The sequence below is a fragment of the Ictidomys tridecemlineatus genome, unplaced genomic scaffold (genome assembly GCF_052094955.1).
Source record: "Ictidomys tridecemlineatus isolate mIctTri1 unplaced genomic scaffold, mIctTri1.hap1 Scaffold_746, whole genome shotgun sequence".
Classification (NCBI taxonomy): domain Eukaryota; kingdom Metazoa; phylum Chordata; class Mammalia; order Rodentia; family Sciuridae; genus Ictidomys; species Ictidomys tridecemlineatus.
Window position 1 is genome coordinate 62,291 of NW_027525423.1, and position 27,156 is coordinate 89,446.

Below are 27,156 nucleotides of genomic sequence, written 5' to 3' on the forward strand. Positions count from 1 at the left end.
CCTGGGCTTCCATCAACACATGCCCTAACTATTCTTGGTTCCATTGGGGTGCCTCTTTCCCTTATCAATTTACTTTTCACCCCTTCCATATTTGCATCACAAAGACAATACAATATACTGAGACAAAACAAGACACAAATATGCTGTATGAGTCTTCTCCATTTTTTCAAAATGGCCATTTTTCCTCTCGCCCTATCTAGGGACGAGTAGATTTGTTCCCGTCCTATCTATGGACGGGCAGCTTTTTTTCATCAACTTACCCCCGAGTGTCCCGGGGCTCCCCGTATGGGCCATCATCTGCCGCAGTCTGGCTGCAGCAAAATAACTGGGGGGTGACGAACAACTTGTGTACATTGATACAGCAGGAGTGGGAGCCATTTATTGTAGGACAACAGAGGTATTTATACATTCCACACAGCTTATCTAATTAACATAAACTAGATAGAGCAGTCAACCAATAAGGAATCTCCACACTTAAGGGCTCCGTGGCATTACTTCATAAACCACTCCCTCTGGCAAAATGCCAGGCACCATCCAGACTTGTTTACAGATTTTAACATTTGCCAGGCACCATCTTGACTTGTTTACAGACCCTAACAATCCACCAAAACTGAAGACTTGTGGGTAGGGTCACATGGCAAATCTCAGTTTGCTCAGGTGGCTTTAGCAAACTATCAGCAGGGTGACATGATGTGTACCAGTAGTCTAAGCTATACAGGAGGCTCAGACAGGAGCATTGCTTGAGCCCAGAACTTTGAAGCCTCTCTGGGCAACAGAGAAGATCCTATCTCAAAAAATGAAAAGATAAATTACTATACACTGGGCTGAGCTTCAAGGGATATAAATTCCTTCATTAGCATGGACATGAACTTTTAAACTTTCCTGTTACTTAAAATTCAGTAGGTTTTAGATTGAAGGGATTTGGATTTAGAGGGGTTTAGGTGCTGGGTCTTCCTGAACAGTGGGATCAGACCTGTTTGCCTTGTTTTTCTCATCAGTTTATTTGAGTGTCAATGGTCCATGGCATGGAATGGGAGTAGAGGGTCAAATAGAAGTTGGAGTGTTTTTGTGGTTCAGATATACAGACAGGATTCCAATGTGATCATCTTTCTTCTAAAAACCTAAAATCTAAATCAGCTTTCTTTGCTCAGCAATAAAAGAGAATACAAAATCAAAATCATAGCATTTGCAGGTAAATAGATGAAGTTAGAGAAGATAGTGCTAAGTGAAGTTAGCCAATCCCAAAAAACCAAACGTCAAATGTTTTCTTTGATATAAGGTGGATGATTCATAGTGGGATAGGGAGAGGGAGCATGTGAGGAATAGAAGAACTCTAGTTAGGGCAGAGAGGTTGGAGGGGAAAGGAGGGGGCATGGGATTAGAAATTATGGTGGAATGTGATGATCATTATTATCCAAAGTACATGTATGAAGACATGAATTGGTGTGAATATACTTTGTGTACAACCAGAGATAAGAAAAATTGTGCTCTATATGTGTATTTGTTTTAATTTCTTTTAAAATTGAAAGAAAAACATTAATTATTATGCATAATATAATATTTGATATATAATATCAACATATTGTCATAAAACCATAGGAGAGACTATAATTTTTAAATTTATGTATCCATTGAGTTTTCAGTTGAGGAATGAGTGCCTTAAGGCAAAAGTGTTCCAGGGGCCAAGGGTCAGGGTGGGTCTCTGCAAAAGGCAGAGGGCCACAGGTTCTGTTGCAATTTCCCAGCCTCAGGAAGGCTCAGCCTTTGATAAGTAGCACTGGGAGAGGCCAAGTGCTTTGGTCTGAGCTAGCAAATGCACCAGGAAGAGAAGGAGGTATCTCTCAACTTGACCTCCACTTAATTGTTCTATGACACCTTTACTTGTCTTAACTAATCTGTATATTATTTAAAAGTTTGTCTTTTAATAATCATCAGTGTCTTTTGCATCCACTTCATAATTTAATAAACTTCTTAATTGAATTATTATTGATACCATTTGCATCCATTTTGCAAACTAAAATCTCACTATATTTTTGTAGTTTTTGTGATTCTACAAACATCTTGCTAAAAAAGTCATTACTTAAATTTCATTTTACCAGAATGATTTCCAGGAAGACAGAAAAGAAATGAAAGTGGAACATGAGATTAATAGAGAATTGATTTTATCAAATATTTCTTTTCTGATTAAAGGTCCTACAAATCCTACAAATGATGTGTAGCATCATTACCTTTGTTTAGTGATTTAGAATCTACAGGATTCCACATCAACAGGGAGCCATGTTTTCATAACTATAAACATTTACATATATGGAAAAATTCTTAATGCTTTCTACATTTTGGAGTTATAAGGTATTTAATATGTCCTAGAACCTCTATACAATCTATTCCCTTTGGGATTCTAAGGATTGCCTTGTTTCTAACTATGTGGATCATTTTTATCTTGTACTATGAAAGAACAGTATTTTTTCCTTAATGGAGTTTCTTGTTTCCGTGAATGAATCTGTGGAATAAATTTCTAAAAGTGAAATTTCTATATCAAAATAGTATATTTAAAACTGTTAGAACCCATGGCTATGTTGCATGTTAAAGAGTCCTACCAAATTCATTCAAAAAACCGTATTGAGGAAGGTCTTTCTGCCAATATATATTTTTTTAATTTCTTAGTTATACATGGGCACAATATGTTTTTAAGTGGTGCTGAAGATTGAACTCTGTGCTTCACATGCACAAGGCAAACCCTCTGACACTGAGCCACAACCCCACCCCTTTGCCAATATTTTAAGAACATGGTTATAATCAAAATTTCTTCTTCTTTTTTATTTAGCAGGAAGCAAATCCAGGGACTCATTGCATGCTAGGCAAGTTCTCCACCACTGACCTACATCCCTGGACCCTGTAATAAAAGTTTTGGACACTTTTTAATGTGCCATTTAAATGTGTATTTCTTTTAATTTGTGTCAATATTAGCAAGGCCATGATTATCTTTCCTACTACAGAAATGTTTAGTATTGTGTATTTATCTGTGGGAATTTGAAAAGAGTTCCATAATTTATAATGACTTTTCTAATTGATTTTGGGTGAATGACATTGATAATATCTGTCAATAATTCATATTGTCAAAAGGGCAGGGATCCACTCCCAGCAGGCTTGGCTGGTCTCCTGGCCTCTGGCGCAGGCAGGGAGAAAAGCACTCTTACAAGGGTCACCACCACCAGAGGTCTCTCTTGCACCTCACACTTGCACCTAGAACACAAGGGAGCCCCAGTGGATGGTCGATAGTGGGGCACCTTTGAGATCCCCAACTTTCCTGGGTGTGCCTGTGGCTTCTGGTTTGCAGACACCCTGTCCAGTACAGGAGGCTCTGTGTCCTAGTGCAAGATGTGTGTGCTTTTGGAAAGTCATCTTTCCATGACCAATGCCGGAGAAGATACCCTTGTGGTGTAGATTGCAGGTCGCAGTGCAAGTCTTGGCTGTCATGGGTGATAACTCTTGGCTGGATGTAGAAGGGCAACGACTGGGGCCCAGGATATATTGAGCTCAGGGCTAGAGGCCTCTGGAGCCCTGGTGCCTGTGTTATGCTCTAATTCAGGACCCCCAAATGACCACCAGAGACTAAGATTGATGTAAGCAGCAAAGAGGTGTTTATTGGGAGCTAGCTCGGTCCTCTGCACACACACAGCAACTGGTGAAGCTGAGAAGCCCTGAGCCCAAGGTTTGCAGCAGTTTTATACCTTCTTTGGGGAAGGCAGGGACTCCCACATACATCATAGCATCTCTTAGCAAATCATCACACACTGCAGGAAAATCAAACAACAACTCTAAAACATGATTAGCATATCAAGTGGTGGGAAAGAATCTGAAAAGAATTTTTGGTTAGTTCAAGTTGACTCACTTAAAATTGATTGGTTTAAACCATGAGGATGTCACAAGGGGGGGTCTCTGCCAAGGTTCAGGGCTTCTAGTTTAGATATTGGTCACCACACCTAGGTGGGGGCTGTCTGGAATTTCAGATATTTTGATATCTTGGCCTATCTTAGGTGATCACCACCTGCAGCTTTTCAGAGAACTGTTTCCACAGAGCTTTTCTGTGGTATTTTCCTGACTTTAGGACTGCAGTATATCAGGAGTTAAGTTTCAGAGCAAAATGAGGCCCAAGTAGAATGAAGTTGCTTAGGTCTTTCACCTGATCTGCAGAATTCCAAGCCTGTGACACACAGAAGAGAAAGTGCTGTTCCATGGCATTTGGGGCCTTAAACAAGGTACCACCAAGTATATGGGACTCAGGAGGCAGCAGATTTGGTGTTTTGAAACTTCTCTGGCCTCCAGGGAGTTTCTGACCACGGACTGGAATCTGGGTGGTGTTTGCTTTAATCCTGAAATGAAATTCCATTGAAAAACCAGCCTCTACCTCAGAGCAAAGCCTGTCCAAGGAAGGGACATGACCTTTGTCCTCGAAAAGACTCACGGAACAATCCTAGGCACATTCCCACTCTGCTACATTGTTTATCTACAAATAACAGGAGAGATCTGCTGTGCCAGGTGTCCCTGACTCAGTCAGGCTAGGTGGGGATCCATAGCAACCCCCTAGCAGCCACCAATCAGCATGAGACAGGGAAATACCTGAGATGCCAGATGACCCTCCCAGTAGTTTATGGTGGTTGATAACAAGTTGGGAAACCATGTAGTTTAGCACATACACCCCTCTTGGCTTAAACCAATCAGTTCAAATGAATACCCCTTTTGTATTGACCAATCACCCTTACCCAACTTGTTCCCGCCAGTGAATGTGCTAATCATGTTTTAGAGTTGTTATTTGATTTTCCTGCGGTGTGTGTGATGATTTGCTAAGAGATGCTATGATGTATGTGGGGGTCCCTGCCTTCTCCAAAGAATGTATAAAACGGCTGCAAACCCTGGGCTCCGGGCCTCTCAGGGTTACCAGTTGCTGTGTGCGCAGGGAGGACCGAGCTAGCTTGCAATAAAAATCTTCTTGCCGTTTACATCGATCTTGGTCTCTGGTGGTCTTTTGGGGGTCCTGAATTCGAGCATAACACCATCAGAAAGCTCAATTAATGGGATTAACAACAACAACAATTATTTGTTTGTCTATGTAATAGGAAGACTTGCTTCATATAAGACAGTGAAAAATAGACATTTTACTTCTGACTGTAGCAGGGTTTTCAGCACAATATCTAGATAATCACAAAATGCTTTGTTTGTAAGCCTTTTCATTCCTGAACTCTGCCTGTGTGTAGAGAGAGTACTTGTGATTAAGCAATTTAAAAATGGGCAATGAGTTTTGTTTTTCAGATTTGGTGCTATAATCTGATTGGCCTATTGAAAGGGTAAAGTTTCTAAGCTGGAAAGCTTGAATGTAAAAGATTAGGTATAATTAAGTTCCTCTGTTACACCTAGAACCTGAAATTCCTGAGATAGTTAAAACAACGCCCTACTGGCCATTTAGCCTAGGGCCCTGTGCAGTTTTTCACAGGGTCCGAACCAATCAGTTTGAATGTGTAACCTGCTCAGGAATCACCTCCCCCACCTGTTCCCGCCAATGAATGTGCTAATCACATCTCAGAGTTGTTGTTCAATTTTCCCATGTCTCATGATGATTTGTTCTGATGTATGCAAAGCCCACTGCCCTCTCCAGAAAGTGTACTTAAGCTCTGTTTGACCTCTGCTCTGGGCTCTGGGCTGCTTTCCTTTCTTGAGTGAGCACGGAGCCCCAGCGCGCTGGAATGGATCCCCAATAAATCCCCTTTTGCCAATTGCATGGAGCCAGTCTCTTGTGTGGTCTCTTTCTCCGACGCTCCGCCGGACCCTTACACTATATCACCTCATACCCCACTCCATCCAATTCATAACTTGATAAATGGATCCCTAATATGATACTAGGAGGACTTGGGGCTCTTTGGAGTAAATGAGGCCATAATCCCTCATTAAGTGTATTTATGGCCCATTCTGGAGATTTTTTTAAACTATTTCACAGATATCAGTCAGTATCTTCTAAACACCCAAAAGGATGAAGCCATAAATCCATAATAAAAATGGGAAGTGAAAATTCATGAAATTGTGGAAAGCAAAAAAAAATTTAAATAATATTCTGATCAAGGAAAAAAAGCACAAGGGAAGAAAATACAAAGATAACTAATAACAATGCAAACACACTATACCAAAATTTATGGGAAGAAGCAGGTACAGTGACAAGGGCAGTATATTAGTCAGGGGTTCTCTAGAGAAACCAAATCAAAAGGAATTATGATTATAAAAAGGGGATTGTTTAGATTAGCTCACTTGACCAGAAGCTGGGTAGTCCGCAATGGCCGTCTGCAAGCTGTAGAGCTGGAGGAACCAGTAGTTGCACAAGTGTCTGAAGCCCCCGAAACAAGAAAGATCAAAGTGTTCTCCTAGTCTGAACAGAAGGAGGAGTGAAGAAGCAAGAATCCGATATCCTCAAGTGATGGCATCATCAATCAAGAAGATGAGCACTTGCATCTGCTGCTGCTGCCTTGTTCTTCCACCTTTTATTCTATCCAAGATACCATCCTTTTGGAGGGTGCTGCCCAACTTTACAGAGAGTCTCCACTTAAATTGCTATCCCACATGTCAATCATTCCTAAACACACCCTCACTGGCACACCCAGAAGCCTCTTAATCATTGACATGTCTTAATCTTATGAAGTTGAATAAACGCTGACATTAACAAAGACTACCAAGACTGAATTTAAATCAGTACTCAAACACAAGGTGAGGCTTGGGATGTAGCTGAATGGTATAAAGCATTTGCTGGAGGCCCTACCTGGGTTCAGGGTCCACCACTGGGGAAAAATAAATAATAAGTGAAAGCTCTGGGCATAGTAGTTTCATCAGTGAATTCTATGAGAAATTTAAAGAAGCATGGCTGACTACTCTCAATCTTTTTCAAAATATTGAAGAGGAACAGAAAAAAACTGTAGACCTCTACTTCTAATTCTATTAAGGACTATTTGCAAGTTGGATTATAGAGAACTGCCAGTGTGTGAATTCAAGAGATATTTCAATTGTACTAATATTTCATATTTCAATAATGTATCTTGCAATTGATGTTGAAAAAGTTGTGCATGAAATAAAGTATTAAATTAGGGACTGTCCTTCATTTCTGGTTCTTCCTGATTGTGTTTACATTGTTCAACACTTAAAAAAATAAAAATAGATAAAAATTTTAAAAAACCTATTGCTGAAAATTGAGGTACTTCCTTGAAGACACATGAACATCTCTACAACTGATCTGGGTATCAATTTCTCTGGGAATATACTTTACTTAGCATGTTTTGCCTTTCCTTGAAATATTCTTTTTGAATCTGACAAAGTAGAACATCTCCCTGTGGTGTATCAAAAGTGTAAAAGTAAGACTTTCACAGTGCACCACAGTAAATGGAGGGTAAGGGTCCAAACGTTTAGACAACTCTGGGATTAAGCCCTGTGAATGTTTGTCTTGAGAATACTTGTAATTAACATTGAGCATGCATTAATACCGGGCAGTGTGGTGAGCCGTTCCTGCGGACTGTGGTCGCCATTACATGATGGCGCTGGCTCCGTTGTGGTCTGTGAAGGACAACTCCATATCAAAGAGAGTTGGCTTGTTCCCAGCTCCTTATCAGAGAAAGTTGGCGTGTCATTTTCTAGCACCCTGTGAGAAGGGTACACGTGGCAGCTTTGCATTGGGGTTCCAGGTGCTTTATTAAGGCTGGGAGGGGCATCCAATTATTATTCCGAGAGAGTAGTAGAAGAATTATTAGAAGAATATCAAGGGCCTGAATAAACTGCTGAAAGAAGATTCCTGAGTCGCGTCTTCCTTGCGGGCAAGGGGGGTCGCGACAGGGCAGGATCAACAGGCAAGGGAAAACCCTGTCTGCCCCCTGTGCAAAGGGGACCCCACCATCCACCCCTTGTCTAGCAAAGAAAAGATACCTGCGCAGGGCCCATGCTGGCATCCATCCAACCTGCCTTTCATTTCCCAATCTCCAAATCAAACACACAAGTGAAAAACAATTGTTTCTATAATTTTACTATACAAGGGACAGAAAATTTTATGGAAATTCATGAAGGCATAAACTTCTCTGCTGAGAGCCATTGCCAAATAGAAATGACGCATCGAAATTTCCTTGCCAGCGCACCCCATGTTGCTTAGAGGAAGGACTCTGGAAATGGACTTGCCTTGGACATATGCAGTGACATTGCATGTATGTTTGAGAAAGGTGACCCTGCTCAAGGACCAGGGTGGATCCGGGTTTAAGGAGGATCCTACTGGATTAGGGAGAATCAGGTTTTAGGGAGTATCCCACTCCTTGGGTTTAGGGCAGTTCCAGGTATAAGGTGTACCCTGCTGGGAATAGGGCCTATCCTGCTGCCTCAGGCATGCCCGCTCCTTGAGTTCCAGTTGAGTTCTCCTGGGATTAAAAAAGAGTTTTGCGATACAGAGCCCTGTGGCCTAGAACGTGATTTCCAAGAACGCGTTTGTAGAGGGCCGGTGTGAGTTCTCGAATAAAGAATTGCTGTTTGAATCTGCAAAACCGAGTGGCTCGTGATTTGGTTCCCAGCCAGACGGCAGCACTTCTCACTTGATTACTAATCTGAGAATTGTTTATTTTAACATCGTTTCTTTTCAGAGGATCATCCACTGCAGCATGTTCTCGGAGTTGCATGTGCTCTTAAGTCAAAGGCAGGCAGCTAGGAGTCCAGAGCCTTAAAATCTAAAGTCTCTGCATGGGAGTGGAAACCTCAGGCAGTGGCTCTTGGCATCCCCACAGCACGATACTAGAAAGAACATGGGCAATCTCAGGATCACTTGGTCCAAGGGGGCAGCATGAGCACTGGTCTGCCTAGTTTCTTAGAGCATCCAACTCTCTTGGTGGGGCCTGCAGCTCCTGCTGGGTCAAAGGCTTTGAGCCAGGGCAGGCAGGCAGCTCTGGGCCTCTTCTCAAAGTGTTGTGTGATCTGGATCCATGGAGGGGGCAGTCAGAGCTGAGAAACCCACAGGGTTTTAAAAGTGTTTCAAGGTTAAAGTCCTGGTGATCCCAAGAAAGGAAGCCCAGCCTGGGATAAAAAGGCAGAGACCAGGGCCTAGGATTTGCTTCCATGAGGGCCAGCAGTGCCTGTGGCCCTGGAGCATCATCTCCACAATCCCAAGCCTCCTTCGCACATCTGGGAAACTGCTTGTGCATAGCTGTAGACTCTCAGAGGAGGAAAAGTCTTCAGAGACCCCTTGCCTGATGATTTCTACTCTTCTGGGCTCCTCTTGATCTGAAGCACAGGGTGTGGAAGTTAGTAGAGAAAGGATCTCATTAGTACCTTCCTGCTAAAGGGCAAATTCAATCATCTTGGATGTCAGTGTTTGATTGGATTGACCTTGTTGACAGATAGGTTTAAAACAATTTTTAAGAATCCCAGGATACACATCACTGGTTGCCATGGCCTACACCTTTTACTACCTGGTCTCCAATGAGAGAAAAAGAGAGAAGAGGGAGAAAGAGAGAGAGAGAGAGAGAGAGAGAGAGAGAGAGAGAGAGAGAGAGAGAGAGAAAGAGAGAGAGAGAGAGTGAGAGAGAGAGAGAGAGAGAGAGAGAGAGAGAGAGAGAGTGTGTATGTGTGTGTGTGTTAGCCTTGGTGGAGGCTGACGCTGGAGGATTGCAAGTTCAAAGCCAGCCCCAGCAATTTAGCTAGACCCTAAGCAATTTAGGAGACATTTTCTGGAAAAAAATATGCTGAGGATGTGGCTCAGTGGTTAAGCAGTTTGGGCTCAATCCCTATGCATTACAGTTCTCAAGAGGAACAGAATCAACAGGAAGTATGGTTATAAGAAGGGAACTTATTAGGTTGACTTACCCACCAGAAGCTGGATCGTCCACAATGGCAGTCTGTAGGCTGGAGAACTGGAAAAACAAAGTATCTGCACAGTACAAGAGGCTGAATCCTCAGAACAAAAGAGATCAGGGTGCTCCCCTAGTAGTAGACCAAAGGCTTCTGGAGAATCACTGGCAGAGTCCACTTTGGAAGAACGAAAAAGCAAGAGTCTGACACTCAATTACAGCAGCAATCAGGAACTGTTCAAGAGGAATCAGCTTGCATCTGCTGCTGCTTTCCTGGTTCTTCCAACTTTCATTCTATCCAAGCCATCATCTTATTGGATGGTGCTGACCATGCTTAAGGAGGGTCTCCGTTTCTGTTGGCTCTCCCACATGCCAATCCTGTCTAGACACTTCCTCATTGACACACCCATAAACCTCTTAATCCTCCGCATCTCTTAATCTAATCAATTTGATAATCAAAATAACCATTACACCCTGGTACACTAAATAAATAAAGTAATTAATTAATTAATATCCCAAACAAATAAACACAAACAAACACACACAAAATGAGAGAGAGGATAAGAAGAAGTTAGAGATGCATAGTACAAGGGAAGGGATTTTCTGGAGGCAAGGGTTGGGTTACCGTGAGCACAGCCAAAATAGTAACCAAGGAAATTCATGTGGCAAACTACACATAAAGGGGATTAGACTTGAGGAGCAATTTAGAATATTGTTCCCTTACAAAAATATCTAGGCTGGGTATGGTTGTGCTTGCCTATTACTCTAGGACTCAGGAGGCTGATAGGATGATCTTAAGTTCAAAGCCAGCCTCAAGCAAATTAAGGAGGCCCTAAACAACTTAGTGAGACCATGTCTCAAAATATAATATAAGAAGGCCTGTGGATGTATTTTGGTGGGTAAGCAAATCTCCAGAACTCCCTACCACCACCCAAAAAATGACTAATAAATGCTTATAACGTTTGTAGGTTTCCATCCCTTGATTCTCAGGACGATTCTGCTTGAGTCTGAGAGGTTGGCCATCTGTGCAATACATTCCTGCTCCATGCTTGTGAATACACTGGTCTCTAAGAGAGAGAGGCACACAGAGAGAGTTGAATGGGGTATTCCGATGTGGTGGGTTCAGGTATAATTGTTGAATTATAAATTGTAATTGTAATTGTTGATTCCAAATTTTATTAGTTTTTATTTTTATGTTTTTAATGAATAGCTACATTAAAGCACTTTTTAAAATTGTGGTGAATACCTCTGGTAGGGAGGGACCAATGCCAAGGGTCCTGAGTTTCACAAGTTTAAGTTCCATTCCTACAACTTTATAGATGTGACAGTCAGCAGGTGATTTAAAATCTATAGTCGTCATGTTTCCATCTGTGGACTGAAAACAAAACCTTTCATAGGTAGTATCATGATACAATTCATCCATCAGTGACAAGTAGACAGCTCAAAACAGAAAATCAGTTGTTAAATTATGATTATTGTATTATCAAAATTGATGAAATTATAAATACAATCTAAATGACTAATACATTATAAAGGTTTCTAATGTGTGTTTCTGCTGTGAACTTATTGCTTTTCCTCATGTCATGTGCTTGGAGCAGTTACATTCCAGTGGATCTTTCCTTCAGTTCATCAGACATTCTAGTTACAAAAATGGGAGTGCATGGGCTGGGGATATGGCTCAAGCAGTATCGCGCTCTCCTGGCATGCGTGCAGCCCAGGTTCGATCCTCAGCACCACATACCAACAAAGATGTTGTGTCCGCCAAGAACTAAAAAATAAATATTAAAAATTCTCTCTCTCTCTCTCTCTCTCTCTCTCTCTCTCTCTCTCTCTCCTCTCTCTCCTCTCTCACTCTCTCTTAAAAAAAATGGGAGTGCATGAAAGCAGAGCTGTCCTTGACCATACATTAATCTTCAGTGGAACCAAGTCAGTTTAATTCAGATATTTAGGGAGCATGAGTGGTAACCTGCCATGAGTGAAATTCTGTGATGGATGCAGCATATAGAGACTTGAAGAGCTGCTTCCTACTTTTGAAGAGCTTATGTTTATGAGAGAAAATTAAGTGAAAGTCAAGAGACAATGCATGACACAGCCAACTTTCATACCCCATGGTGGCTGGTTAAATGCAAAGTAACCTAATGTTCATGATGACTCTATCAGAACCAGCCTTTATATGAGCTGTGCTGGGGGAAGAGATAACGGTAGGAATAATCATGAGAAATAAGGGAATAAAGAGGGAAGAGAGTCATCACAAAAATTGAAAGGGATAGAGGATAAAGTAAAAATAAAAAGGAAAGAAAAGGAGGGAGAGAGGGATGAAGGAAGGAAGGAAGGAAGGAAGGAAGGAAGGGAAGGAGGAAGGAAACTATGGACATCAGAAGAGGCAGATGATTGTAAGCTGTGGCCCAGACAGCCAATAGTGGCAGGTTGTAGAGTTCAGTGGAGAGAATGAACTCTCCACACCTGGGTCATGGAACAAAACTTCTCAAAGATAAGCTTTTAAGGATGAGACAGGCATAGGTTCAAAAACTGTATGTATGTATAGAAATATCACATTGTAGTTCATAAATATGTTTATTTGTTGTGTGTCAATTGACAACATTAAAAAAGAGAGACAGAGAATTGAGGGCATTGGCAATACTGCTGACTTCATCCAGTGAACTCATCCAGTGCTGGGGCCCAGGTGTGTGCTTGGCTCAGCCTCCATGGAATTGGGGGCTCTGGACATGCCTGATACCAAGGAAGCTTTTCCAAGTTTGATGGATGGAGCTCCAAAGCTTCAGGTTTTTGACACGGCTAAGCAATGTCACTGGTCTGGGAAAAGGGCAAAAGATTCACTCAGATATAGACAGTGCACACGTAAACTGTGTTGCATGGTACAGGATGACAGAAAACAAAACCCAAATACTCATCTGAAGAATTGATGCTTATTTGATTTGAAAATTGCCTGAAACCTGATAGGATCAATGTGAAGTTTTATCTTCCTGGAAGGCATGGCCTGATCAGCTTGTGTTCCCATGAATGCATGGGAGAGGGAAGGTGTTTGGAGGGAGGGATCCAGTTCCTGACCATTTCCACGGAGTACAGGAAGCCTGTGTGTGTCAGGCATGCCTAGACAAGGACACCAATCATTGTCATTCTCTTGTCACTTCAGAGAACATTGCCTGGTTGAGATGAGACCCAGGTTAGACTACGATAAAGGTCAGATGATGGTAAAATTACAAAAGTAGTTCATGCTGGGGCTGAAAAGCTAGGTGCTCAAGCATACAAGTCAGGTGGGAAAATTAATGAATGCATAATTTGATTGTGTACTGAGTGTCCCAGATAGTGCTTCAAATTTTTTTAAATTTTGTTACCAGTAGATTACCTTAATCAAAAGAAGAGGACTCACTATATGTGATTTTCAGGCCCAAAGTCAAGCAAATTGAGTGAATGCAACATTTTCAAAGAGCCCCCCCCACCCCAAATCCCTATTCTGTTTTTTATAATTATGTGCTTTGTATTATTACCCATACCCAATTATATTCTCTTCTACTTGTTGGAATTCTTCCATTAAGAAACTCTTTTATTTTAAAATGTATATTGTAGTATTTTATCCATTTTATACAATATTCACTTTTGTGTGGATATATTCTATTTAACTAAAAAAGATTCACATATTTTTATTACTTTTTATTCATTTGTATGTTTCTATGATCTTTTACACAGATTTCACCTGCCTCTTCCAAATCCAGCATATTATCTTCTGATGGGACTGTGACAGTTTGCATCACTCCACTGTACATCCACCCATGGACAGTCAGATCACCATCATCAAATATAGTAGTCACAGAATTCGGAGAAAATCTGTCTAGGACAGATACCGAAGAATGCAACTATACCATGGAAAATGTATAACCCAAAGGTTACTGAGCATTGCCAGATGTTCTTTAGGATAGCTGCTACATTTATATTCTATGCACAGCTTCCCCACATACTTGGAATGACACCATATTCTAATACTTTTCTGTGGACAGCTGGCTTCTGAAGAGTGCAGCTCTTGCAGTAATTTCCATTCAGGGTGTTCTGATTTCTCACACTTTCTCTTTTAGACAGTGATTTTACTCTTTGTGCATATTTTACCTTGGAAGTTTGTGGGTTTTCCTTTTTTTAAGTGCTCTTCAATCCAAAATGCTCACATAAATATCCTTTGTTCTCGTCTATATGGGTTTATTTCATTAACATGGATGCAGGGAGACAAGCCAGGATTTTTCCAATCCTTTCTGGGAACAGGAGTAAAGTTGGGCTCCTGAGTCTACCCTATGGGTAGGGACTGACAGTGGTGGTTCTTCATGGGTGGGGAGAGACCTTGAAACTGAAGACCAAAGAGCTGCTATACAGCTAAACCCAGAAAGGAAGTTTTCCAAGTAAAAGGCTTTAATCTGAACCAGACCCTACTTCCACCCTAATCCCACTTCCACTGTTGCTCAGAATTTGAGACTGACTTGAGGACCAAAAATTGCACTTGCCTCTTTAGATACCTCCCACATGAGCTAAAGTTCTGGACTAGTTTCTCAACACACCAGAGAGAGAAGAGACCTTCTGTAGGTAGGATGCATAGGTCAGAATCAGCGATCCGTCATTCCTCAGTCTAAAGTGGTAGAGGCTGCGGAACTGGTGTTATTCTTGAATTTGGGACCCCCAAAAGATCACCAGAGACCAAGATCGATTTAAGCAGCAAAGAGGTGTTTATTGTGAGCTAGCTCAGTCCTCCGCGCGCACACAGCAACTGATGATGCTGAGAGGCCCCGAGGCCAGGGTTTGCATCAGTTCTATACCTTCTTTGGGGAAGGCAGGGACCCCCACATACATCATAGCATCTCTTAGCAAATCATCACACACACCACAGGAAAATCAACCAACAACTCTAAAACATGATTAGCGCATAAGTTGGCGGGAACAAGTTGGGTAGGGGTGATTGGTTACTACAAGAGGGGGATTTGTTTGAACTGATTGGTTTAAGCCAAGAGGGGTGTATGTGCTGAACTACATGGTTTCCCAACACGTTATCAACCACCATAAACTACTGGGAGGGTCATCTGACATCCCAAGTATTTCCCTGTCTCATGCTGATTGGTGGCTGCTAGGGAGTTGCTATGGGTCCCCAAGTAGCCTGATTGAGTCAGGGACACCTGTTGCAGCAGATCTCTCCTGGTATTTGCACATAAACAACTCAGCAGGGTGGGTGTGTGCCTAGGAGTGCTCTGTGGGTCTTTCCAAGGACAAAGGTCAGGCCCCCTTCCTTGGACAGGCTTTGCTTTGAGGTAGAGGCTGTTTTTTCACTGGTAGATGCCAGAAAAGCCACTCAGAAGGTACAGGCACCAAGTTCAGGTGGGTTCCCAGGCCAGGTTCACAGGGCTGCCATCTGCTGCTTGTCTTAGAGGCTCAGAGCTGTTAAGTATGTGAGACTTCTGATCCTGCTTGTCACCACTGCAGGAACAGAATCCAGGACACTGGTCAGACAGGGCTGCCGATTCACAGACTCCTTCAGTGCCTATTCCCCAGTCCTGCACTGCATGGCCGCTCAGAGGGCCACTTGCCCTCCAAGAGCTCCTTTGGCTCCCAGCCTGCACTGGCTTCCCGCTCCCTTCACATGGCTGCTTGCTGGGGCTCCTGCTGGTCAAGAAAGGAGCTTTCCCGGTTTGGTCCTCTGGAGGACCCTCACTGGCGCTCTCCAACCTACTCATCCACAGCGATATTCCTTTCGCGTCCACAAGGAAATTCTCAAACGCACACATCTGTAAAGCAAAACAAACATCATACATTTCGGAACATTCTCTTGGGAACATGAAAAAATCAAATCAATATTTAAGACAATGATTTGAAGTTGATTTTTTGGATTCTTTTCATGAGATGAATTAAACTGCCATAAGGCCCTTTCTGGAAGCTAAAGGCAGAGACGGGGAAGGAACAGGAACAAGCGCAGGTGCAGGCCTGGGCCCTCTTCTCCCACCCCTCTGTCTATTCCCGCTCCTGTGCGCCTGCACCTGCGTGCACATCCGTGATGCTGGGTGGACAGTAGCCCTCAGAAGAAAGGATTTGGTGGCGCCCATGCTCTATGGCAGGGTTGCAGCAATACCTATGTGGCCCTAGCCCAGCTTTTACCTTCATCAGTCCTTTCCTCCATAAGAGAAAAATCATATCTGATGGTTGTGTTGGTTTAAAGGCAATGTTAAAATTTTATATCATATGAAACATTTTCTTTGAACTTGGAGTTTTTGTTTTTTCCGCCTTTATTTTTACCCCTCCCCTCTTTGTGGCTTTTGAAAGAAATTATATTTATTTGCGTGTGGCTTCAAAAGTACTGTGAGGTCCCAGCTAGACTCTGGTGGATGAGTCGGTTCTGGTTGGTCACCTATTCACTCCAGGCTGAAGCAAGGTGAATTCTAAAGCCTCTCAAATGGGCTTTCCTCCATGCAGCTTGGACACAGTTTCTGCCATGAGGGCAATGAGGCAAGGATTACATAACTACCAAGAATTTAAGTTTGTACCCTTTTTTTTTTTTTGCTTTAAAACCTGAACTGTTGGCTCTTGATTTAAGCTCTTACCCTGAGTCCCTAGGACTCTCCAGTGCAGGCCTGCATCTTGAGCCTCACTCAGCAGAAGGAGGAACACATGGGGCAAGAGTTCACATTTGGTGGACCCTTTTATTGGGCAGGTCACAGAAAAAGGCAGGAAGCAAAGTGAAAAAGAAACTTGTCACATACCGTCTGAACAAACACACAGTGTAACTGGAAAATCCTATCTCTAGCTGAGGTTCTCTGGGGGAAATGGTGAGAATCCCAGAGGCCAAAGGTGGTTGACTGAGGCAGGCAGGCTTGTGGTCTAGTCCCTAAAGTGCCTGCATATCTGTCCTGAGAGAGCTGGAGGGTGAACTAGTGCTTCTGGGAACTAGTGCTTCTCACATTCTGAGAAGCTATTGAGGAGCTATATATTTTCAAAACATTCATGCATATAAAACAAGTGAAACTATGAGATACATACCGTTGTTTCACTACCTTTCCATCACTTAATAAGTTGTAACTATATCGTGATATTTTGTTCACCAATTTCGTATTTCCTGATTTGGATTCATAATATTATATTTCTAATGCCTTATTGCCCAATTTAAATGTTTGGATTGTGATCATCTTCAGCTTGTAGGTGTGTGTGTGTGTGTGTGTGTGTGTGTGTGTGTGAGAGAGAGAGAGAGAGAGAGAGAGAGAGAGAGAGAGAGAGAGAGAATGCACCAGAGAAACAGAAAGATGTACACTGACCAAAAAGTTAACATTTGGGTTTGAAGTATAGATGTATTCTGAATTTAGGTTGCTTCCTTACATTTCCCTTTAAAATACTACACCCACTGCCATCTTACTTATGTTGTCAAAGTGTAGTTTGCTCTACTATTTGAGGATAGCTCATTAAAAAAAGCTAGATTATATTCTAAAACTTTTCTTTGTTTGTAATTTTTAAATAGATTTTTATGCATATTATTCAGTCTTTTTCAAACTGTAAAGTTCTGTCTGAGAAAAGACCTACTTATTTATAGACAAAGTAAAACAAGTACAATTTTTCCTCAATGTTTGTAATTGTAGCCTCTGTCACGTGAGTTGTTGCTTGGTAAGTTTTCTTCCCTTCTCTTTGCCAAGTATTCTAAATTGTAAAGAAAGTTTGCACCTAACTTACCACTATCTTCGCTGCTACATAGCCTTTCTTTAGATTGATGAAACCTAGATCATTTGGTGACCTTCAGATTATATCAGAATGTGGAATACACCTCCTAAGTCTTCGCTTCTGTGCATCAGTTAAAACAAAGCATGTATATTGCTGTGAGATCTGACTTGCAGAAAAGTAATCAGTGTGGCTAAAGAAATATAGGAACTATTCCCAGGAGGTTCATGTTGGTTGGAGTGTTCTGAGGAGGGAAAACTGTGAAGCAGACAGATGCCCTGGATGAAGATCATCCCCATCACACCTTCTTCCTGCCCATTGCTCATTACACCTCATTTCCCTCCTTTTACAACCCCATTCATGCACCTGAGTTCCCTGTGGTGGTCTTTCTGGGAATGATGTCTGCACCCCAACTTCTCAGGGTGCCAACCCTTGAGTAAACCTGATTGTTTCTGAATTCTTGATTTCCAAGTATTTGCTTATCAGGGGTGAGTACCCGGACTTGGATTTGGTACCACATTCAGCTTTTAACAATTTGAGTTCACTGGGGACCTGGATCTGCATCCTTCTCATGCCATACACTCACTTCTGAAGGGCTCATCCAGTCCCTTGTCCTGAAATACCAAGCAGGAGAGTAAATCTGTCCCCCACATGAATCTATTCCCCCAACTCAAGCTCTGAATCTCCAAAAATTGATTCCTTTTTATGTACTGAACACTTGCACTGGATGCACTCAGACATTTCAATACTAAGCCTACCCTCCATGTGTATTCCCTGTGTTGAATAATGACACCCAGAATCGTTAACAGTAACTCAGAAATCTAGGATGAATGTTCCCTCCCTCGCTGTCTCATTCTTTTTTTTAGTGGCATCCTTTTTCCTGTTCTTGCTTTGAACTTCCCTACTTCCTTCACCATAATCCTAACTCTAATTCTATCCAGAGACTGAACACTTCATGCCATATTACTTATCACTAGTTTAAAAAAATGAGATATTACAAATTTCAAATCCAAGGCATGGAGAGAGAGAGAGAGAGAGAGAGAGAGAGAGATTGATTTTCAATGAGTTCACTGCTTAGCGACAGATTAACAGATACATCCCACATTCTCGAATATATTTTGAAATTTTCACTTATAATTAGGAGTTTTCTTAATGAAGAGGATTATGAAAGAAGGTCAGGATATGCCACCCTCAATGTATGCCACTTTAGCATAAGGATTATTTTGAACTAAAGGCAGTTTACTAGAGCCACCACATCTAGCTTATGTGTGAACTTTCTGGACTATGAACATTGACCAATCCAGAAGCAACAAGTGAACTCTCCCACTAGTCCTCAAAGTTCCCAATTTTCCATTGTAATGCCTCTCTTATCTATAGCCAATGTAAGCTAAATTTAAAATGATTTATGCTTTCCTTCCTTACATTTTTATGATAAGAATACTTTTGGCTCTTAGGACTGGTAGACATATTTCCAGCCACACTCTAGCCTTGCTGCTGGTAGTTGTGGAACTTATCTTGGGACCTGCCCCTTTTCTGGCTAGCATCTGGCATGGCCCAATATGGACAGTGATTTCAGGGAATCCTCAGTTTAAAGGGGTTTTGTTTAATATCACCCCCTATGTACACATTCCCTTTTCTAGGGAGAATGATGTCTGCATTCACTGTCCTCAGTACATGTTCCTAGGCAAGTGCACTAAGACTCACACCAAAGTTTAGTGAAAGAAGAAATTCTCACTAGGTTCTTAGTGGTTCACATTAATGCCATAACATTCACGAACTCAAGATGCCTTGTGTAATCTGAACTCAACTAGGCCCTGGTTCATGCTGTCCCCACACACTGCTGCTTTCCTTTCACAGGAGAGAAACACAGTTTTAACCCAGAGCTGGGTGAGCTCCTGGAATCAGTAGCTGAATACAGCCCTAGATTATTAGAAACAACTTACCCAAATCAGGAAAAATTCTTCCATAAGTATATTGGAAGTGCTACTCAGGGAGCTCCTCTTCACCCTGCTAAACTAGAGAATCAGGGTACTTAAAATCCATCCATCTCTTCTAGAGAGCATCTCAAAGCAAACTCCTTTGAGCTGCAACAAGGATGCAAAATTGACACTTAATGGCCAGGGGGAAGGGTGAATTTTCAATCCAGGAGACCAATGGAAAAATGCTCTCTTTTTGGCTGGTGAATAAGGTGACACAGTGGAGTTCTCTGTTGAGACAAAAGGCTACAGGAAGAATTGTGCACTGTCTATCTCAGTGTTACTGACCCTGGGAAATGTTCTCTTTTACTTCTGCTCATTGGTTGCCCTGGTCTTTATTTTCACCTGAACTACCTGGCCCAGGGGTTATCACTGTTAAGTCAGTATTGAGCCTCAAATTGACATTTGAAATAAGGAGGTGGAGATCCTTGCTATGGTTTAAGTATATCCCGGAAAGCTTATTCATAGGAATCTGAATTCCCCCATGCAACAGTACTGGAAGGTGGGGCCTTATAAACATGATTAGGCCAGCAGGGCTAGGCTTCAGTGCACTTTACAAAAGGGCTTTCAGTAATGGGCCTTCGCACACATGTTCCTGTGCCTTTCCATCATAGGACAAGGTAGCAAAAAGGCCCTTGTCAGTCACCTGCACCATGTTCTTTGACCTCCTTGACTCCAGAACCCATAAAGAATGTATTTATTTTCTTAATAAATTGCCTGGTTCCTGAGATTCTGTTATAGTGACAGGAACCAAATTAAAATAGTTGTTACAATTAGGAGTTTTCCTAATGAAGGGGATTATGAAAGAAGGTAAGGATATGCCCCCCTCAATATATGCCACTTTGGCATAAGAATTATTTTGAACTAAAGGCATTTGAGTTTCTGAAATCTCTCCTTATACCTAAAAGTAGGGCTTTCCCAAATAACTTGATCATCATTAGTATTCACCCTAGGAAAAATTACATCTGCCTCTGATTAGAGAATTTTCCACCACACTCAAACAGACATTCTCTACAAACTATCTTAATTCCCTATTAAGGTAATTGTAAGTTTTCCAATTTCACCACTTGGAGTAATTAGGTCTTTCTGTGTTGCCTCCATACACACAAAACTTACAATTCATAAATCTGTTATGCCTTTGGTCCTGTTCAGGTGTTTCCAAATTATTTCACAGTCCCAACCACGGCTATTGAACCTACCAAGGTGGAGAAAAAGCTTTTCTTTGTTTTCCTGGAAAGCATGGACATGTGTTGTTACTATCTCTCTAAGACATTACTGCATAGCTTCTAATCCATGTCCACATTTCCCACAAGGTTCACTTGTGCACATTGCTGTGCTTCCAAACTTCCTTTCTGCATTTTTGCTTCAAATGCAAAAGCTTGGTTTGGCTTTTGCAGGGTCCAGTGACGCCAGCTCCTGGAATCCCAATTCACTAGTATCCTAACAGTCAATAAGTCTCGTTATTGTGCTGCTTATCTTGGTTTAGTGAATCTTTCCTTAAGAACATTTTACAGACATTTTACAAGACATCTCTCTCTGTTTACACTTTGTTTCCTCTTTCCATTGCAAATGAAGACAGACACTGTGAAAGGCTCCACATCACGTTTTTCTGTGCCCCCAAATTGGCCCTGGGTGGTTGAAACCATGGCATGGCACCTATACACCTGACATTGCCAGCCTGCCCAGAATGTAGCCAATTTCAGGCTGCCAATTTCTCCTCATGGGGAATATGCCGTTCCCATGATCAGTCTCTGGCCATTCTCACAGACGCACACCACACTGGAATTAGACTGAATTTCAAGGCCCTAAGTAGCTCTGATGCACACTCCTTCAGGGGAGTGACTCCTATGAAACTCCTCTTTAGATTCCTAAAGGGGAGTTCGTTACCCTTACCACTAGGGGTGCCTATTCCAACATTTCTGTTAAGGTGCAAGGTTAGGTTGGAGGGGAAGGGTTGGGGGTTTAGTTCAGTGGTATAGCACTTGCTCAGCATGCCTCAAGTACCTAGGTTCAATCTGCAATACTGCAAAGTGAGGAAGAAAGAAAGAAAGAAAGAGAGAGAGAGAGAGAGAGAGAGAGAGAGAGATAAAGAAAGAAAGAAAGAAAGAAAGAAAGAAAGAAAGAAAGAAAGAAAGAAAGAAAGAAGGAAAGAAAGAAAGAGGCAAGGGGTGGGTGAGTGGGAGATAGAACTAATGAGCCCCCAGTTTTGCTTTAAACAGCTCTCTGCCCTGGCCTCTTGGTCCTGATAAGGTGGCTGTAACTTTTCCTGTGGGGATAAGGCACTTCTTTCTTCATTCTCCAGACTCACAGCGAAGGAGGCAATTGGAGATGCTTCAAGTACCAAGAGGGCTTTGGCTAGGGGAGGAAATGGTAGGATAGTGTGGGAAGACTGTAGTAGCCAGCTTGAGAGTAGGTGAGATAAGAGTGCAAAAGGGATCCCCTAATCTCTCTGGGGCACCTGTCCCTTCCTGCAAACAGCCAAGGTTCATCTTGGAAAAGATGGAATTGATTTGATGGGACCAGCCAGAGGAGTGTGGGAAATCTTAAGGGCTGCTGGAGATGCACATGGTAGAGTCTGCAGTCTCTGTGGGGCATCCCTTCCAATAGTGCAGATTTTGGGGGGAAGCATAAAAAAGTCGTGGGACAGAGCAATTTCCTCCTGTGCAGTGGCACCTCCATACTTTGTAGAAAATAGTAATTCAGAGGCATCAGTCTTACTTGAAAAGTGAGTGGAAAGGGAAGATTCAAATGCTTGAAACTTTGCCACCATAGCAACATCTCAAGACAGAGAAACCATCAATGACTCATTTAAAACATTGACAGAACCCCAGCTAAGTAACTAGGGAGCCCTAGTTTGAAGGTTTGGGGGCAGAGTTTCCTGTCACAAAGAAATGCGTTTCTGACTCATAAAAGCGCTGAGGTGTCTTTAAAGGAGAGGGGTCGCAGACCAAGACAGAGGGGTGGCATGCAAGGAGGGCCCAGCACTGCTTCTTGCTAAGGGAGCTGTTGGTGTCCAGGAGGCCTTACTTTTCCCTTAGACCAGCCTGATCCCTGCCTGCCTTGGGCGCTACTCAACCTGCTCTCATGTGCAGCCCTCTGGGTCAATAGCTGGAGATTTAGGTAACTGAGAACTGGGACTTCGCCAAGAAAAAGAAAGGTTTTGTTATGTGGGAAGCCCGGGTTTGTGGACAGCCAGTGGGAGTGGAAATCTCACTAGCCACATTGACTCACCAACATTGCCACTACCTTCTAGAGCTAGCTTAGATATTTACCTGCTGCACTGTTGATGGAGCCAGAAGCAATGCCTTTGGCCTCAGCAAAGCCATAAGCTGGGTTTGGCTTTTGCAGGATCCAGTGACGCCAGCAACTGGAATCTCAGTTTACTAGAACTGCATCCAAAACGAAAGGAACCTGCTTTTCTCCTTAGCACTGCCTTTAGGTGTGCGGAGAGAAGGAGAGAACGTTTCTCCCCACCCTGGGCGGTCCCTGTCTCTGTCCTAGGCTGGTTGATACAGCCTTTCCAGGTTGTCCTTCCAGGTGTTCCCATTTGCTCTCTGATGCAGCAGCACACTCCTGACAATTTTCCAGTTACAGCACATATTTGCACCAAGCCTGGGTGGCAGTAAGGCTCCTTTCTTTGCATCACCAGATTCTAGGTAATAGCACCATGGTTGGCGCCAAAGTGGAGATTGGCACCAAAGTGGAAGTTTGTCTCTAGCAGCAATGGTAGTTGAGGTCCTTTGGGGAATCTCAGCGCACCTTTCTCTCCCGCCCACTTTCTCTTGGTCTCAGCTCAGCTAGTTGTTCTGTGTGCGCGCTTTCTCAGTGGCACCACAGAATACACAGCTCTGATGGGTTCTAACTTGCAGTTTCTGAGGTTGCCCTGAACAGAGTTCCTTAGTGGCAGCCCTGCTGGCAGGCCATGGTGCCTCTGTTCCCAAGCCATTCAGCCACAGCGGCGCCTGCACTTTTTCTTTCCCAGAGCAGTCTTCCCGAGGCCCTCCTTTTCTTCTCTACCAAAGAACTGAGGTTTGTTTCTGTGGAGGTCGTGACTCTGTGTCAGGATCCCTGGCCTCCCTGGGTCCTGTGCCTATTGGCTTAGCAAGCTTCGAATTAGAGGCGCCTGTGGTTTCCAATCCTTGTCCGCCCAAGTACCAGAAATGTCCTGTTTGGAGGCAAAGCTAGAAGCTGAATAGCATCCTGGGGCCCGCCTTGGGTTTCCTGGTCCTGGAAGTCCCCGTTTGTCCATGGCCAGTTAGGACTTAATACTGAATAATACTGGAGGGCGATTGCTTAGTCCCAGCAAGTCCAGGACTGGCCATTTCTTTCCCTTCTTTTCTTTTCTTTTTTCCTTTTCCTTTTTTTTTTTTTTTAGAAAATGAAAGAAAAATTTTATTATATGCAGTAAAAATAATAGTTTGGTTTGGTGCAGGAGTCACCTATCACACAATAACACTTTATGACACCTGGGATTCTCTGAGACACCCAACTCCACGGGATTGGCCATTTCTTAGCGTTTATTCCAGCCTCTGGTGTTTAAATGGCTCCTGCCATTTAAGTGGAAGCAAGTTCCGGATTCGTGAGAGCAAATTCCATTTCAGCTTTCTGGATGATAATTATGTCGGGTACAAACGTGGGTAGTGGCTAATGCCATTTTTCTGAAAGGCCAGTTCAACAATTGCCACTTTAGCACTATCCGCAGTTTCTTTTTCCTAACAAGTTTGGTTTTGCAACCGAGAGCTCCGATTTGACTATATTTGGGGTTTGTACCTCCTAGGGAGGTAGCCACCAAAGCCAAGTGCCAGTTCCCTTATCTCTATATCCGTGGCTTACAGCTGCCTGGATTTTTTTTTTTTCTCATAGAACTCAGGGAACACTGGCTACTGGGACTTGTAGGCATCCCCAATATCGATCTCTTTTTAATTTTAGAAAATATTGGTTTAGGCAGAAAAGGTCTCCGTTTACATCCCACAGGGTATCACAATCCAAGATCACACCGTGCTACAAACCATGGTTTGCAGTTTCCTTGTAGGGATCTCTCTGTTTTGTTCATTTTGAAGAAATTTTTCTGTTGGTAAATTTTGCTGTGCGTTTTGCAGTGTTTTCTGTTGGCTTTTAATAATTTTATTACTTGTTTGTACTTACGTAAATGTTATGCTTTTCCTAGGGATTCCCTCAATGTCGCGCCCAGAGCTTTCTGCCTCCTGACTTGTTCCTCCAGGAGCCCTTGTTACTGTTTAGGTGCGGAGTGGAAATCTCACTAGCCGCATTGACTCACCGACATTGCGGCTACCTTCTCAGAGCTGGTGTAGATCTAGATGCTGCACCTCTGATGGAGCCAGAAGCGATGCCTTTGGCTTAGGCAAAGCCATAAACTGGGTTTGGCTTTTGCAGGGTCCAATGACAGCAGCAACTGGAATCCTGGATCACTAGCACCACACCCAAAAGGAAAGGAGCCTGCTTTTCTCCTTAGCACTGCCCTTAGTTGCTGTGGAGAGAACTTTTCTCCGCACCCTGGGTGGTCCCTTTCTCCATCCTAGGCGGGTTGGTGGAGCCTTTCCCTGTCGCCTTTCCAGGCCTTCCCATTTGCTCTGACTGGCAGCATGCCCCCGACAGTTTCCAGTCACAGCACATATTTGCACCAAGCCTGGGTGGCAGTAAGGCTCCTTTCTTTGCGTGGCCAGATTCTAGGTAACAGCACCATGGTTGGAGCCAAAAAGGAGGTTGGCACCAAAGTGGAAGTTTGTCGCTGTCAGAAAGGCTATTGAGGTCCTTTGCGGAATCTCAGCGCACCGTTTTCTCCTGCCCACTTTCTCTTGGTCTCTGCTCAACTAGTTGTTCTGTGCGCGAGTTTTCTTGGTGGCATCGCCGAATACATAACTCTGATGGGTTCTAATGTGCAATTTCTGCGGTTTCCCGGAACAGAGTTCCTTAGTGGCAGCCCTGCTGGCAGGGCCTCAGAGGCTCTGTTCCAGAGCCCTTTGGCTGTAGAGGCGCCTGTGCTTTTTCTTTCCCAGCTCAACTTCCTGGCGCCCTCCTCTCCTTCCCTGCCAAAGAACCGAGTTTTGTTTTTGTGGAGGTGGTGACTCTGTGTCAGGATCCCTGGCCTCCCTGCGTCATGCGTTTATTTGCTTTGCAAGCTTCCATTTAGAGGCGCCTGTGATTTCCATTCCTTGTCTGCCCAAGAATGAGAAGTGTCCTGATTGGTGGCGAAGCTAGAAGATAAATTGCGTCCTGGGGTCCCGCCTTGGGTTTCCTGGTCCTTGGAGTCCCTGTTTGTCCACGGACAGTTAGGACTTAACACTGGAGGGCGATTGCTTTGTCCCAGCAAGTCCGAATTGGCCATTTCTTAGCGTTTATTCCAGCCTCCGATGTTTAGTCCTAAGAACTCGGGTTTAGCAGCCGCGCCTGCCATTTAAGTGGAAGCAAGTTCCGGACTCCCGAGAACAAACTCCATTTCAGCTTTGTGGGTGATGGTTATGTGGGGTTCAAACGTGAGTACTGGTGAATGCCATTTTTCTGAAAGGCCAGTTCAACAATTGCCACTTTAGCACTATCCGCGTTTCTTTTTCCTAACAAGTTTGGTTTTGCAACCGAGAGCTCCGATTTGACTATATTTGGGGTTTGTACCTCCTAGGGAGGTAGCCACCAAAGCCAAGTGCCAGTTCCCTTATCTCTATATCCGTGGCTTACAGCTGCCTGGATTTTTTTTTTTTCTCATAGAACTCAGGGAACACTGGCTACTGGGACTTGTAGGCATCCCCAATATCGATCTCTTTTTAATTTTAGAAAATATTGGTTTAGGCAGAAAAGGTCTCCGTTTACATCCCACAGGGTATCACAATCCAAGATCACACCGTGCTACAAACCATGGTTTGCAGTTTCCTTGTAGGGATCTCTCTGTTTTGTTCATTTTGAAGAAATTTTTCTGTTGGTAAATTTTGCTGTGCGTTTTGCAGTGTTTTCTGTTGGCTTTTAATAATTTTATTACTTGTTTGTACTTACGTAAATGTTATGCTTTTCCTAGGGATTCCCTCAATGTCGCGCCCAGAGCTTTCTGCCTCCTGACTTGTTCCTCCAGGAGCCCTGTTATGGTTTAGGTGCGGTGTGCCCCAAAAGCTCACGTGTGAGTCAAGACAAAGTTTGGAGGAGAAAGAATTGAGCTTAATTAACCTTAATTTAATGGGTGAATGAATCCCTGATGGGATTGACTGGGTGGTAACTGGAGGCCCTTGGGGTGTGGCAGGAGGAAGCCATTCCTTGGAGGCATGGCTATGGAGTACACTCCCAATCTGGCTGGTGGAGTCCCCCACCCCCTGCCACTGGACCACCCCGTGAGCTGCTTCCTTCCACCACCAGGAAGTTCTGCCTCACCCCAAGCCCAGAGGAATGAGGCCAGCCTTCCATGGACCAAGACCTCTGAAACTGTGGAGACCTTAAATAAACTTTTCCTTCTCTATAATTGTGCTGGTTGACTCCTTTTAGTCACAGTATCAAAGAAAGCTGACTAAAACAGCCAGGAAGCCGGGCTCCGCCTCCAAGTGGCTGGTGCACATCTGAGTTCTGCTGCTGGCACTGCTCCTAGCCCTATGGGGAGTGGGGGTTTCTCATCAGCCCTTGGGGCATCAGCGCCCAGTGGA

At 43.3% G+C, this 27,156-nt stretch overlaps 1 pseudogene; it reads right to left on the reverse strand.

Annotated features, from left to right (window-relative positions):
• Window positions 1-24,800, reverse strand: part of LOC144374554 (cysteine/serine-rich nuclear protein 1-like) — a 39,518-nt pseudogene extending 14,718 nt beyond the window's left edge.
• Window positions 24,801-27,156: the final 2,356 nt, after the last annotated feature.